Source organism: Arachis ipaensis, chromosome B8, assembly GCF_059453495.1.
Source record: "Arachis ipaensis isolate K30076 ecotype BB chromosome B8, ASM5945349v1, whole genome shotgun sequence".
In the NCBI taxonomy this organism is placed as follows: domain Eukaryota; kingdom Viridiplantae; phylum Streptophyta; class Magnoliopsida; order Fabales; family Fabaceae; genus Arachis; species Arachis ipaensis.
The window spans coordinates 59,152,107-59,161,371 of NC_142443.1; the positions used below are offsets into that span (position 1 = coordinate 59,152,107).

General features: G+C 35.6%; 1 non-coding gene across 1 annotated transcript; it reads right to left on the minus strand.

Moving 5' to 3' along the window:
- Positions 1–8,734: 8,734 nt before the first annotated feature.
- On the minus strand, positions 8,735–8,842 carry LOC148548251 (small nucleolar RNA R71). Its single transcript, XR_015897933.1, has one exon. It is a non-coding gene; the product is annotated as a small nucleolar RNA R71 (small nucleolar RNA).
- Positions 8,843–9,265: the final 423 nt, after the last annotated feature.

Here is a 9,265-nt window from a genome sequence, read left to right on the forward strand (position 1 = left end):
ATTAATGTTAACATTCATATTTTAATTATTCCTCCTTCTTGAAACTATAAAATTTAAATTTTTAATTTCTTTAAATAATAATTAATTTATTAGCTAAATATATACTAATTACTCGGGGTTTACAAAACTCACCGAAGTGGGTTGCGACCTGCATCTAAAAACCAACAAAATATGGTATGAGAACCAGAGGTTCTCAGTATGGTAACAGTGCCCAAAGGATAAGATATAGGGTTCTAGGAAGTCAAAGACAATCCTAGAACTTCTCACATGCATAAGATTCAAACTTAGAAACAATTTAATAAAAAAATCCAAAAAGGGTTATCTAATCTTAAGAATTTTCTAACTAGCATAACACCGTTGTCCCACAGTCTTCGCCAACCTATCATCCATGTGATCCCATCGCCAACATCTGCCAAACCTCTTGAATCCTAGTAGAAAACACAGATAATTGTAAGCAAGTATAGCATAAGTGATATACATATAGAGCAGGTAATTCAAGAAGCGAGTAAGCATGTTATACACTTAGGCAATAGATGCAAGTAAGCAAAGCAAACAAACACATAGAAGATGCACATGATGAATGCCGGTCCTATTGGCTGTGATATCACTTGTTGGTTCAACTACCAACCTGACACATCCGCTCGGAATGTCGCCTTTTGGTCACGAATAATTGCTACCTGATAAACCCCAATTTTGTGGTTTATCTTATGTTGAATTGAGGGGATTTTATCAACTTATCTCACATTTATTCAATGAAATAGCATGGTTTTGTGAATCTATCCTAATTTGTGCTTAAGAGTGAAAACATGCTTTTTAGACCTTTAAATTGCTAATTTTGATTCCACTCGATGCCTTGATATGTTTGTTGAGTGATTCTAGGTTCATAAGGCAAGGATTGGATGGAAGAAGGGAAGAGAAAAGCATGCAAAGTGGAGAATTCATGAAGAAATGAGCATTTGGAGAATTCAAGGCCACGTGCACGTGTCATCCACGCGTACGCGTGAGGAGGACATTCATGGAAATGCGCACGCGTCACCCACGTATACGTGTGAGGAGGGAATTTGCCAGTGTGACGTTAGTCACGTGACCTCATTAAAATGAAGACACTGGGGGCGATTTCTAAGCTTTCCAGGCTTAAATCCAACTCATCTCTGAAGCTATTTGATGCAGAATTCAAGAGAGAACAAAAGGGGAGCAATTAGATTAGATTAGGACCATGCTTCAGGTAGTTTCTAAAGAGAGAAGCTCCCTCTTCTCTCTAGAATTAGGGTAAATTTAGGTTAAACTCTCTTAGATTTAGGTTTTAATTCTTGTTTTCATCTAGTTTTCTTTACAATTTCTTGTTCTTACATCTTTATTCTCTTAGTTTCTCTTGTTAATTTCTCATTTTGGTCATTTTTATGTTTATGAACTCTTGTTGCTTTTGATTTCCATTTAATGAAATTTTGATATTTCTTTATTTATTGTTTCTTAATTGAGTTGTATTGTTAATTTCTTGCATTGGATAATTATAGATTTATTATTCTTGCACTTTTATGATGCTTTCCTTTTATGCCTTCCAAGTATTTGATAAAATGCTTGGCTTAGGTTTAGAGTAGCTTTTTTAGCATTCTTGGCTTGGAAAGAGAAATTAGGCAATCTTGAGTCATTAATACCCAACTTATGTTGGTGATCTAGAGTTGTTTGTTAATATTGTTTCTATTGACTCTAATCTCTTACTAATTCAATTAGTAAGTTGATTAGGACTTTCGGATTGAGATTAACTAGTCTTATTTGATTTTCTTCCTATGTTGAAGATAACATTGTACCTTCTTCCGATGTTGAAGATGACTTACTAGGATTAGCTCTTGTGAAGTATTGTACTATGATTAATGACTAGGATAAAAATCCTTGATTATCAATTCTTGTCATGAATGTCTCTTTTTAGTATTTGTTATCTTTAGTTGTTTGATTTACTTTCTTGTCATTTAATTTCTTGTCCCCTTATTTGCAAACCCCCTTGAACCCCATAACCAATAATTGAGCATTCGATTGCAATTCCTAGGGAGAACGACCCGGGAGTAATACTCTCAGTTATTTTTATTGGGTTTGCATTCGTGACAACCAAAAACTAAACTTTGATGGAGGATTGGTTGTTGGTCTAGACTATACTTGCAACAAAGTGATTTAATTTTATTGAGGAATTCTATATCAACATAAAAATCATCTATCAAGTTTTTGGCACCGTTGCCGGGGGATTGCAATATGTGCTTGTTATTGGTTGTTGTATATATGTCAATATTGTGAATAGCTTGATTTTTGGTTTGTTTGCTAGTTTTGCTAGTTATAGGACTTTGCTTTCTTTGTTTCTTGTTAGCTTTTGTTTTTATTTAACGGAGGTATGCATCAAGGATGGAACAATCAAAGATGGGAGGAGCCTCAACCATATAGACAACCTTCTTGGCAACAACCTCCTCCGGTTTCTTATAGGTATAATCCAACTCCTAATGCATACCAACTTAATGGTTGTGGTGACCCTCATTGTGCTTGTCAACCACAACCACCACATACATATATGATCCATTCCTTCAACATAGCCCCCAACAACCTCACTCACAAGCCCCATACCACCATTCCCCTCCATACGATCCTAACCCATATCCACCATACCAATAACCATATGAGCCATACATAGAGCATCCACCATTCCAACATTAATATTCTCAAGAACCATCAATTCCATATACCTCACCTCTATATCCATACCAAGATGAACAACCTTCCAATTATGAACCCTTTCCCCCAAACAATGAACCCTCTCTTTCACCATCTCCTTCAATGGATAAATCTTTCCATACCTTCTTTCAAGAACAACAAAGAGATATTAGCTCTTATATCTGAAGGCAAGAAGAGCAGCAAAAGGAGCTAAAAAAGATAGAAATCATGGTGGCTACTATGACTGAAGCCGCTAACCCTATGGCCTCCCACCTAAGCTCATGCATTCAAGACACTTCCATTGACGAATGTGGAGGATCAACCAAGGAGCATAGTGCGGGAGTGAATTTAGAGCTTAAAGGTGAAGAAAAATAGTTGAAGCAAGAATCGCAACTAAGGGAGAAAGTTGAGACAATTGAGCCAGAAGGAGTGGTTGAAGAATTAGGAGAGGTTGATCAAGAGTTGGACTTAATCATTGATGACTTCTTGTCCTCACTAACAAATCACCTCGAATATCCCATTGAGCCATCTTCTATTGAGCTTGAAAATAATGTTGAGGAGGATGCACAACCTCCAAAGCATAGGATGGATGATGAAGAATTGGAAGAAGGTAAGCAAGTAACAAATCTCCCTCTTAATGATGATTCCACACCAACACATTGTCTTTTTTGTATTTTAGGAGTCTTCTTCCATTAAAATTGAGGTTGATGTTGAGATAAGTTCTACATTACCTCCAAGTTGTAACATGAAGGATGGAGAAGAGCTAGAAGAAGTTGGTGAGGAAGTGATTGAATATGAAGAACCTTGTCAAGAGGTGAACATGGAAGATGCTTGTCAAGAGGTGGAGGTAACTAAAGAAGAGCATAAGGGAGTGGACCTCACATTGTCAAAGTGTAGGGAGGTCTCTCTTCCTAAGTCACCATCATTCTTTACACCATTCAAGTGGGTAAAATTCATAACCCTTAGCTTTATTATTCCACTTGAATATGGGTTGCTTGAAACGGATGGTTAACTTAGAGCTCTTTATGGCATGAAAAGCAAGAAAGAGTTTGTTAGTGGTAGGCACCGCAATTCAAGGTTCACTACGGTTGAATCACCAAAATCTAAGTATAATGGTTGGTGTAGTGCTACATTAAATGGATCTAGGAGGATGTTTGGGTGCTTATATGAGAATTCTATGTGCATGCCACCCGGAGGGAATTACCATGATCAACTCGAAGACAGGTGTGAAAACAAAGTTTGGGATCTCAGATTACAAGATGTGTATCAATTTTGGGTTCCCCAAGCTTGTGGAGAACTTCACCAAGGGTTGGTGCAATTGGTTAGAAATTCTGACAACCAATGGAAGTCTAAGTATTGGTGGAAGTTCAAGGATGAATTCAAGCACAAGCCACCTTGATGAGAGCTCCTCATAAGTCCAACTTAAGGACAATAAATAAAAGTGCTAGGTGGGAGACACCTGATAAACCCTGATTTTGTGGTTTATCTTGTGCTTAATTTGGGGGATTTTATCAACTTTTCTCACATTTATTCTATGAAATAGCATGGTTTTGCAATTCTCCCTTTATTTGTGCTTAAATGTGAAAACATGCTTTTTAGGCCCTAAAATTGATGATTTTAATTCACTTTAATTCCATTCGATGCCTTGATATATTTGTTGAGTAATTTCAGGTTTATAAGGCAAGTATTGGATGGAAGAAGTGAGGAGAAAAGCATGCAAAGTGGGAGAACTCATGAAGAAATGAAGGAACCGTAAAGCTGTCAAGCATGACCTCTTTGCACTCAAACGACCATAACTTGAGCTACAGAGGTCCAAATGAGGCAGTTCTAGTTGCGTTGGAAAGCTAACATCTGGGGCTTCGAAATGATATAAAATTTGCTATATGTTGCTGATGAGCGGATAATTTATACGCTTTTTGGTATTGTTTTTAGTATGTTTTTAGTAGGATCTAATTACTTTTAGGGATGTTTTTATTAGTTTTTATGTTAAATTCACATTTCTGGACTTTACTATGAGTTTGTGTGTTTTTCTGTGATTTCAGGTATTTTCTGGCTGAAATTGAGGGACTTTAGCAAAAATCAGATTCAGAGGTTGAAGAAGGACTGCTGATGCTGTTGGATTATGACCTCCCTGCACTCAAAGTGGATTTTCTGGAGCTACAAAACTCAAAATGGCGCGCTTCTAATTGCGTTGGAAAGTAGACATCCAGGGTTTTCCAGCATTATATAATAGTCCATACTTTGGCCGAGTTTAGACGACGTAAAAGGGCGTTGAATTCCAGTTCTACGCTGCTGTTCAGAGTTAAACGCTAGAAACACGTTACAAGCCAGAGTTGAACGCCACAAATACATTACAAACTGGCGTTCAACTCCAAGAATGACCTCTCCACGTGTAAACTTCAAGCTCAGCCCAAGCACACACCAAGTGGGCCCCGGAAGTGGATTTATGCATCAATTACTTACTTCTGTAAACCCTAGTAACTAGTTTAGTATAAATAGAACTTTTTACTATTGTATTAGTCATCTTTGGTCTCAGTTTTAATTTATTGTTCATCTTAGGAGACTATTGATCACGTTTAAGGGGCTGGCCTCTCGGCCATGCCTGAACCTTTAACTTATGTATTTTTAACGGTAGAGTTTCTACACTCCATAGATTAAGGTGTGGAGCTCTGCTGTTCCTCATGAATTAATGCAAAGTACTACTGTTTCTCTATTCAATTCAACTTATTCACACTTCAACATGAATGTGATGAACGTGACAATCATCATCATTCCCTATGAACGCGTGCCTGACAACCACTTCCGTTCTACCTTCGATTGAATGATTATCTCTTGGATCTCTTAATAAGAATCTTCGTGGTATAAGCTAGATTGATGGCGGCATTCATGAGAATCCAGAAAGTCTAAACCTTGTCTGTGGTATTCCGAGTAGGATTCTGGGATTGAATGACTGTGACGAACTTCAAACTCGCGAGTGCTGGGCGTAGTGACAGACGCAAAAGGAGGGTGAATCCTATTCCAGTATGATCGAGAACCTCAGATGATTAGCCGTGCTGTGACAGAGCATTTGGACCATTTTCACAAGAGGATAGGATGCAGTCATTGACCACGGTGATGCCTCCAGATGATTAGCCATGCAGTGACAGCGCATTGGACCATTTTTCAGAGAGGATGAAAAGTAGCCATTGACAATGGTGATGTCCTTACAGAAAGCCAGCCATAGAAAGGAGTAAGACTGATTGGATGAAGACAGCAGGAAAGCAGAAGTTTAGAGGGACGAAAGCATCTCTATACCTTCATCTGAAATTCTCACCAATGATATACATAAGTATTTCTATCTTTATTTTCTATTTATTTATTAGTATTTTCGAAAACTCTATAATCAATTATTATCCGCCTGACTGAGATTTACAAGATGACCATAGCTTGCTTCATACCAACAATCTCCGTGGGATCGACCCTTACTCACGTAAGGTTTTATTACTTGGACGATCCAGTGCACTTGCTGGTTAGTTGTATCGAAGTTGTGAATGAAAAACGATTTATTAAGACGTGCGTACAGAGTTTTTGGCGCCGTTGCCTGAGATCACAATTTCGTGCACCAAGTTTTTGGCGCCGTTGCCGGGGATTGTTCGAGTTTGGACAACTGACGGTTCATCTTGTTGCTCAGATTAGGTAATTTTTTTTTTTTGTTTTATTTTCAAAATTTTTCAAAAATCTTTCAAAAATTTCTCATCTGTTTTCGAAAAAAATAAAAATTCTTATAAAAAAAAAAATTTAAAAATAAATGTTTTCAAAAAAACATTTTTCTTCAGAATTTTTAAGAATGAATTCTAGTGTTTCATGATGATTTGTTGAATCCTGGCTGGCTGTAAGCCATGTCTAATCTTTTGGACTGGGGTTTCAACTAATCATCACAAGAGCTTGTTGATCTTCACACACTTAGTTGCTCTATACATGGAAAGTATCAATATCTTCTAAAGCTTGGCTGGCTAGTAAGCCATGCCTAACCCTCAAATTGGAGCTTTAGACTAAGAGTACACGATTCCTGGAATTCATATTAAAAATTTTGGAATCCTTATTTTTCTTTTTCACAAATAATTTTCAAAAAATCCAAAAAAAATCATAAAATCATAAAAATCAAAAATATTTTGTGTTTCTTGTTTAAGTCTTGAGTCAATTTTAAGTTTGGTGTCAATTGCATGTTTTAAAGTTTGCATAAAATTTTCAAAAAATTCATGCATTCATAGTGTTCTTCATGATCTTCAAGTTGTTCTTGGTAAATTTTCTTGTTTGATCTTTGCATTTTCATGTTTTGTGTCTTTTCTTGTTTTTCATATGCATTCTTGAATTCATAGTGTCTGAACATGAAAGATTTCTAAGTTTGGTATCTTGCATGTTTTCTTTGCATATAAAATTTTCAAAAATAAATTCTTGATGTTCATCATGATCTTCAAAGTGTTCTTGGTGTTCATCTTGACATTCATAGTATTCTTGCATGCATTCAGTGTTTTGATCTAAAATTTCCATGCATTGAGCATTTTTAGTGTTTTTCTCTCTCATCATAAAAATTCAAAAAAAAAATATCTTCCCCTTTTTCTTCTCATAAATTCGAAAATTTGATTTGACTTTTTCAAAAATTTTTAAAATCTAGTTGTTTTTATGAGTCAAATCAAATTTTCAATTTAAAAATCTTATCTTTTTCAAAATCTTTTTCAAAAATCAAATCTTTTTCATTTTTTTATTTATTTTCGAAAATTATAAAAATATTTTTCAAAAATATTTTGTTAATCTTATATCATAATTTTCGAAAATCACATCATCAATTAATTTTTTGATTCAAAAATTTCAAGTTTGTTACTTACTTGTTAAGAAAGATTCAAACTTTAAGTTCTAGAATCATATCTTGTGATTTCTTGTGAATCAAGTCATTAATTGTGATTTTAAAAATCAAATCTTTTTCAAAACTAATTTCAATAATATCTTTTCAAAAATATCTTTTTATCTTATCTTTTTCAAAATCATATCTTTTTCAAAAATTTGATTTTAAAATATCTTTTCTAACTTCTTATCTTCTTATCTTTTCAAAATTGATTTTCAAATTTGTTTCAACTAACTAACTAATTTTTTGTTTGTTTCTTATCTTTTTCAAAACTACCTAACTAACTCTCTCTCTCTAATTTTCAAAAATATCTCCCTCTTTTTCAAAAATTCTTTTTAATTAACTAATTATTTCAAAATTCAATTTTAATTTATTTCTTCTTTTAATTTTCAAAAATCACTAACCATTTTTCAAAAATAATTTTCGAAAATCCTTCTCTCTCATCTCCTTCTATTTATTTATTCATCTACTAACATCCTTCCCTCACTCACCAAAACTCCGAACCCTCTCTCTCTCTGAGTTCAGATTTTCTCTTCTTCTTTTCTTCTACTCACATAAGGGAACCTCTATACTTGGGTAAAAAGGATCCCTATTATTATTATTTTTCTGTTCCCTCTTTTTCATATGAGCAGGAGCAAGGACAAGAACATTCTTGTTGAAGCAGACCCGAAACCTGAAAGGACTCTGAAAAGGAAACTAAGAGAAGCTAAAATACAACAATCCAGAGATAACCTTACAGAAATTTTCGAACAGGAAGAGGAGATGGCAGCCGAAAATAATAATAATGCAAGGAGGATGCTTGGTGACTTTACTGCACCTAATTCCAATTTACATGGAAGAAGCATCTCTATCCCTACCATTGGAGCAAACAATTTTGAGCTAAAACCTCAATTAGTTTCTCTGATTCAACAAAACTGCAAGTTTCATGGACTTCCATCTGAAGATCCTTTTCAGTTCTTAACTGAATTCTTGCAGATCTGTGATACTGTTAAGACTAATGGAGTAGATCCTGAAGTCTACAGGCTCATGCTTTTCCCATTTGCTGTAAGAGACAGAGCTAGAATCTGGTTGGACTCTCAACCTAAGGATAGCCTGAACTCTTGGGATAAGCTGGTCACGGCTTTCTTAGCCAAGTTCTTTCCTCCTCAAAAGCTTAGTAAGCTTAGAGTGGATGTTCAAACCTTCATACAGAAAGAAGGTGAATCCCTCTATGAAGCTTGGGAGAGATACAAGCAACTGACCAAAAAGTGTTCTTTTGACATGCTTTCAGAATGGACCATCCTGGATATATTCTATGATGGTCTGTCTGAGTTATCAAAGATGTCATTGGATACTTCTGCAGGTGGATCCATTCACCTAAAGAAAACGCCTGCAGAAGCTCAAGAACTTATTGACATGGTTGCTAACAACCAGTTTATGTATACTTCTGAGAGGAACCCTGTAAGTAATGGGACGCCTCAAAGGAAGGGAGTTCTTGAAATTGATACTCTGAATGTCATATTGGCCCAGAATAAAATATTGACTCAGCAAGTCAATATGATTTCTCAGAGTCTGAATGGAATGCAAGCTGCATCCAACAGTACTCAAGAGGCATCTTCTGAAGAAGAAGCTTATGATCCTGAAAACCCTGCAATAGCAGAGGTGAATTACTTAGGTGAATCTTATGGAAACACCTATAACTCATCATGG